The sequence below is a fragment of the Octopus bimaculoides genome, chromosome 18 (assembly GCF_001194135.2).
Source record: "Octopus bimaculoides isolate UCB-OBI-ISO-001 chromosome 18, ASM119413v2, whole genome shotgun sequence".
Classification (NCBI taxonomy): Eukaryota; Metazoa; Mollusca; class Cephalopoda; order Octopoda; family Octopodidae; genus Octopus; species Octopus bimaculoides.
Genome location: NC_068998.1, coordinates 25,335,005 through 25,342,714, shown reverse-complemented (window position 1 = coordinate 25,342,714; position 7,710 = coordinate 25,335,005).

Sequence of the window (7,710 nt, the reverse complement as noted above, 5' to 3'; positions counted from 1 at the left end):
TATATATATATATATATATATATATATATATATATATATATATATATATTGCTAGGATGAGTTCCATATAAACTAAGTAATGGAATACTAATTTCAATTAATGCATTTTGTGGTCTAGTAAGAACATTTTAGTTTTATTGAATAATATTAGTAATGCAGATATTTAGATAGATATACATTTCATGCTGGGAGCATTCGAACGAATGCAAAAGATTCATAATCCAGTTACCATTAATTAATACGTGTATACAGGTTTATGCATGAATGTATAATTATTTGCATACATGTATGTATGTATGTATGTATGTATGTATGTTTGTTTGTACGTATGTATGTATGTATCTATATAATTGTGTACCTGCGTACACACACGTTTATATCTATTTGTATAGGCCTATGAGATAGGCCAGCAGGCGGAAAGCCATGATGTTCGTTGCAGAGTTAGCGGAGTTTGTTTTTATATAGCGTTGGATCCGCCAGTATGATCCATGTAATAGGCAATGCTACCAGAGGCAGTGTTATTTGTGCACCAGGTTGGGATGGTCCACCTCACGTTGTGTCGTCTGCCTGATTGCTGAAAAACTCAAAACAAATCCACTTAGAATGCTATGGTCAGCCGGGGCTACAGTAGCAGACACTTGCTTCGTGTCCGATGCAGAGGTACATAGTCTGCAACTATATATACGCACACATAAATGAGTAGTCAAAGAGAGGTAGCAGTGCCAATTCGCCTGCAGGCCCTCTAAAGTTATTGGTGAATCTAATGCCATGTAAGTGTTATTTCAGCGATTACAGCAAACACTTGCAGGAACAATGTGAGCAGAGAGGACATTCTAGAGTGATTATATTGAACATAGGCATTCGGACATCTCTAATATTCATATCCGATATTACTGATATTTTATATCAGAGATTTCCGATTGTGCATATTGTTTTGTTTCGGTAAATGTGCGTCGGGCTGACCACAAGTGTAAAGGTGAGTGTGTTTTTGTACATCCGTTGTGGAGGTACGAGATCTGCTAACTCGTAGAATTAGATAGTATCATGGTATTGAAAATAAATGTCAAGAGAAAAAACAGTCTGCCTCTCGTGTTGAGGCTGGAATCAGCCTTCCAGGGAAGCGAGTTTCCTTTGTTTGAATGTGACCCAGAATATCAGTGTCCGTGTCAGCATCATGGTTGGATTTGTCGGAACATTTTCCATTCAATACCTTACTTTTGCCTTGTAAAGTCCCAGTCGCCAGCTAAGGGCTGAAATAATTTCTAACCTTAAAGAAAAGGTCTAGGGTTTGGTATGCAGTCCTAGCTATGCTAACATATGGATTTGTCTCGTGTGATCCTTCGTGTTAAAGTAATCAAAAATTCGGATAGACTGTGAAGGATATAGCCATATATTTCTCATATATAGCGGGGTAGTAGAGTAATCATATTTCCTTCAGATCCACAGAAGGTAGCTCACAATTTGAACATTTAAGGAATCAAGGCAGGTTTCACTCGTGGTTTCCTGGTTGCGTGTGGATGATGTATAGTCAGGTAAGGTTTCGCATGGATGAATGTTTGGGTCGCCGACATAAGTGTGGGTGTTCCTGGATGTAGCGCTAAGCAAGTCAGGAATTTAGTGAAGGAAGAGAGTGGAGTACACAACCAAACTCTTTGGAACTCCTAATTTGACTGAGGGTGAAACAGAACGAGAGTAGCGGCTTTGACTGAGGTGACGCACGATAAGTTTGAAACGCTGCAGTTGTAACAAGGCTTCCTTACATTAACGAATCGTTTGTTATAAACAAACAATGTTAAAAGAGACATGCCTGATGATAATGAAGGACAACTGTGCTCATGTATACACGTTCCAATCCGTCAATAGGTATTCAGAATGAACGGATACGAATTCTTTGAATTCTTGCTGTTCTGCGTGTACTTCATAAATGTATATTTTACGATATCTATCTTATATATCAGGTCATCACATAAGTTCTGTCCAAATTTTGAATAAAGAAAACAAGTGATCAAATGTTATATTTAATTGAAATTTAATCATCAATATACTTTCCCTGAATATCTATGACTTCTTTCCATCTATTTACAAGCTTTTTAATCCCATTAATGTAACACTATTTTGGTTTCAAAGCAAATAACTCTGAAATGTGAGTTTCGGAAAGTTATGCCCCCGAAATGATTCCGTACGCTAGGAAACAAATGGTAGTCTGAAGGAACAATGTCGGGAGAATAAGGTGGATGAGGAATTTTTTCCCAACCAAGCTCTTCGATATTCTGTGATGTGATCTCTGCAGTGTGGAGTCACGCATTGTCCTGATGAAACATCACTCAGTTTCGATTCACTAAACTGGTACTTTTTTTATTGAAAGCTTGGTTGACACACTCTAATTGCTGACATTAGACCTGAGCATTGATTGTTGCATTAGGTGGTAACAATTCAAAGTGAATTACTCCTTTGCAATCCACCCAGATAGACAGAAGAACCTTTTTTTCCACGAAGTTCTCTTCTCGCTTGTGATCGAGCTTTTTCCCTTTTACCAAGCCACTGTTTACGACGTTTAACATTTCGATAGAAGATCCATTTGTTCGTCACCAGTCACAAGTCTATCCAAAAAGGGTGAAATGAGTTTGCGATAATGGAGAGAAGAGTAGATGTCAACTCGGGATTTGCAGTTCTTTTCGGACGATTCATGAGGCATGCATTTTCCAAGTTTAGGAACCTTTCCAAGTTGCTGAAGATGACGATGAACAATTGTATGGTTTGAACTAAGCTTTATTGCCAATTCTTCAACTGATAATGCAGGATTTTATTCAAGTAATGCCTCAAGGATCTTATCATCAAACTCAACTGGACCTTCTGTTCGGTCTTCATCTTCAAGCCTGAAATCGCCACTTCTGAATTTTGCAAACTATCTTCTGCAAGTTCTTTCATTCAATCACTTTCCCATAAACTGAGTGTATATTTCGAGTCGCTTCGGCAGCAGAGTTTCCTTTTTTGTACTCATAAAGCATTATGTGTCTCATATACTCTTTGTATACTTCCATGTTAGAAAAAGGTTTTAATCAAATAAATTTTAATTCTATTATTCTGTAAAATAATATTTAATTAGTTTAAATGTACACAAATGCATAAAAATATTTTTTAATTCCATTAGACATTCTAAAATACTATTAAATTTCATTCAATTTTAAAAAAAGGTAAAATCGGACAGAACTTATGGGATGACCTGATACGTATTGATAAAATTTACGTATATATTTTATATATAAACATTTTTGTTGGAAATAGTGCAAATATGTTATTATTTTCCTTTTACATAACGAAATAAATATCAGATGCATTTAAAGACAAATCTGTAAAAATATTTCTATAAATGTTTTAAAATGAAATCATCGCTTTCTGGAAATAACAACATTGCCTTTATATTTTCTCATGTTAGTCAAAAACTAGCGTGAAACCATTGTAATACATTATTACAAATCAAGTTTCACTCAGTTCATTCTATTCTTAATAAATAATAGAATTGGAAATATTGTGTGAAAGACAAAATCTTAATGCACAATGATTTTGTGTTTCATCTAACTTGTATAATGCTTTTTAAAATTGGTAGTAGGCCACTATATGAGAAATTATTCAAGTGAAGAAGTTCAAGAAAAATAGAAGAAAAAAACCTATTTCGTACAATCGATAAACAGATCTAATATAATAAAAATAGATACAAAACTGTTTGGTCCTTTGCAATCATACAATACTTCCCTCATAATGTGTTACAAAAATTATTGTTCATTTGCTGACTGTACAACACGTTTTTGAGAAACCTATTTAGAGAAATATTAGTGTTATTATTTGTTGGTACATTAACGCTCCATTTCACGACATCAGTTTTTTTTATTGCACGCATTCCTCTCCAAATTATACTTATGATAGTTTAGTGTTGTTTTGTCATAATTATTGTTGCAAAAACTTTAGATATATTCTGATACAGAAAAATGCTTGCTGATCTATTGCAATTGCATACATCCCATATTTGTTTTCGCGTCGTTGCAATACATTATCTGTTATATCCACTTCTGTAAACATAGCAACTTTTGTCTCTCTTTCCCATAGTTACAGACAGCTTCACTATACGATTTTCGGTGACCAACCTCAGTTGTCATCAGGTTATTGAACTATCAAATGTATCTCTAAAATGTAGGAATATACAAAAATATAGCGTTGCATGTATAAATATGTGCTTGCAGTATGCAAACAACTAGGAATGTTTCCTTTTCCAAAATCTATATTTGATTCTATTATTTGTGCCAATGACATTAGTAGTATTTAGAGCTTCCGTCTTTTTTTTTTTAATTCTTTCATTTATTATTTTCAGCGGAATCTGCTTAAGAAAATCCATCAACTAATCCGATATTGAATTAGAGTTCTATAATTACTCCAAAAATAGCTTAAAATTATGAAAATTGACACTGTTTATACGAAAAAGAATCTTCTATCAAGACGGGAGCTGCAAATTTCTTTACAGCTTTCTAGTAATCGTTGATATAGTTGCTGTAATATCTTCCAGTTTTTCGTATATTTCATCGTTCCCTAAATAGCTCCATCACTGACGGATAGGCAGGTACCAAGCATGTAGTTCAAGGATTTATTTATATGGAGAAGACAGAAGGTGAACCTCAATGAACGAAAAGTGTTTCACATTTGTAGTGAAGGTTCATAGGTGCATTTTATTTATTGTATTACTGAAAAAATATGTCAATTTAATCAGGTGCTTAGTGCAATATTTCCTCAAATTTTAACGATCTTTTATTCAGATGACGAAATCATAATCAAAATCCTTAGCGGAGATGAATGTTTATTTTCAGCAAGGACGATTATAATATAATGAATCTTTCAGTATTTTCAGTTGGTATTTCAAAGAAAGCTGTCTTCATAAATGAAATATTATCAAATCCATTTTAAGTCTAAATTGAAATGTTATATTAAGAAGTGTTGCTTGAGATCTATATTGGTCGTCTTTGTTCTTGTTTTTCTAAATACTCGATGCAATTACTCCCTTCCTCCAATGCTGTAGACGCTAAGTTTAATTTCAATTTCAATGTGGTTTCTGCAAATATCATTATTTATTTCAATTTGCGTCAGTGGAAATGCATTTGTGAATGGTAGCTAACAGCTTTTCGTAAATGTGTATTACACAACATATATACTTGTCTGTTTGCTTGTATATCTATATTTATCATATACTATCCACTTTTGATTTATATGTACTAGTCTGCAATGTGGTACAACTTAGCAGAGTATACATTAACATGAATGGATTGTAGTTAGCTCCCTCTCTCTTCGCCTCTCTCTTTTCTCTTTCTCAACCCGCCTCTCTCGCTCATCCTTGCTATATATATGTAGTGGTTTACGTAGATAAATAGTTGAATGATCTCCTTTGCAAGAAGGATGATAGAGTAACCTTCCTTTACTAAGTTTCTGGAAGCAAAGTTCTTCACCTCGTCGCTATCGTCGTTCTAATTCTCATTCTCCCAGCGGTTCAAGACCTTTTTTGCTGGTATCATTATAAGTTTGGGTCTGCAGCTAAGAAATGTATTTCACTTTCTACATTTAAAACTCAGGAAAACTAAAAAGCCGAACTCCGAGCGTGACCACAGTTCCTGTAACATTTTCTCCTAGTCGCGCATTTTTCATACTAGATTTCAAGTCTAAGAAGGAATTTCTAGTCGATTCCTGAGCGTCGTGCAGTATATGGCCGTCTAAATTTGTTAAAGGAACACTTTTCGCTTCTGACATATCTCTTCAAGCAGTCAACAGCTCTCCACTTAAAACTTTTGGTGAGATTTCACTCACACTGGAGCTGAACCTCAGACGAAGTTTCCAATGGGTTTTCATCATTGCTGACCTTCCCCACCCAGTTTTAGGAGCCGATTTTCTCCGCCATTTTTCACTATTAGCGGGTGTCAAAAGGAAGAAACTTACTGATAGTAATACACAGTTATGTGCTTTAGGGAGATATTTAAATTCCACTTCTGTTAGCCCGTTATTTTTTTATTGCGGATCAACCACACATATATCAAGCGTTCCTTCAATCCTTTCCTGAAATAAGAAGTTTAACTGTCGATGTCAGTGCTTCAACACATACACCTACTCTTCATATAACTACCAATGCAATTCCCGTCTTCTCGCGTCTTAGACGTTTACCACCTGAAAAAACGCAGGGCTGCTAAAGCAAAATTCAGCCACATTCTCCAGCTTGGGATAATTTGTCCTTCAAAGAGGAACTGGTCATCACCAATCCATTTAGTGGAAAACAAATCTGGTGACTTTAGACCTACTGGTGACTATAGACGATTCAACGCTATTACCATTCCAGATAGGTCCATGCAGCATTTGGATAACATTTCACAATTCACGAGTGGTGTACGATATATTCCAGGATCTGAGAACACTGTTGCAGGAATCAATTTGTTGCCCATGAAGTAAACCTAATACAACAATGGTATACTATGCCGTTTTCCTTCTCAGGGGCATTTGCAATTTTGTAGCTGAGCGATAAATGATTATAGTTTTGCTTTCAAAGTTAAAGAAGCCGATGGCGACTACTGATATTTGACTTTGATACGCCAGTAAAATTTTTAACGCAGAGAAACCACGAACTAGACTAGTTTCTTGTCTCTTAATGAAAATAATGTCTTTTTGAGAAGAATATCTTATTAAAGTTTATATTTCTAATTGCGTCTTTTTAGTATCATTCCATTTATCACGAAAAAGATATGTTTCCGAAAAGTTGATTGCATTTTTTCAGCATATTACCATGTAGAATTTGCAGTTTTGTTCATTGTTGTATTTAACTTTTTTCGTGCAAGTTCGCATTTGAGTGCACCGGTGCACACTGTAGAAGGATAAAGTATAGTGTATTTAGATAAAATCTCATTTGATTACATCTGATCATTGTGATGATTTATTATTTTAATATATAACTTTTCTATTTTGTAACTCGATTTGGAAATCATAAACTCGAAATGTAAAACATTGTCATAATGTAAAATTGAGAATTTGATTTAAGTTTAATAATGTGAATCTTAGCAATATCGTAATATAAAACAATGCTGCATTTTAATTTACTTGCATGGAAACTAAAATTATATAAAAACATTTTTCAAATATCTGATATTGTTTTTTCTTAATTTGAGAGAATTCAATAGATTGCGCAGTAAATTATGAAAATGTACACATGTTGATCCAATATAGTTTGTTATTTGAGGTATTTATGCAGACATAATGAATCATTTTCAGAATACTGCGTCATCTATATTTAAGTATTTTGTGATTATATTTCGAATATGTCAGATATTATTTCAAAATGTATTTGTTGTCGAGCGTCACTGCAGAACAGAATATCTATCTACCTATATTCATAAATGGTTATGTGATCTTGAGATATATCTACATTTCAAAAAGTCTGATTTATCTTTCGGAAAATTGACTGTAGACGTGAGAGACTGATATGCAAGATAAACAGTGAGATAAAAAAAAAAAATTATACTTCTGTTCCTAAAAAAAGTATTCTTGAGTTGTCTGATATGAATACTTCATGTTATTAACAATAAATCTAATAATATTCGGTGTTCTAAGCATGCTAATTATAAGGAAAATATTGACATTATTGCAAAATTGGTCATATATATATATATATATATATATATATATATATGA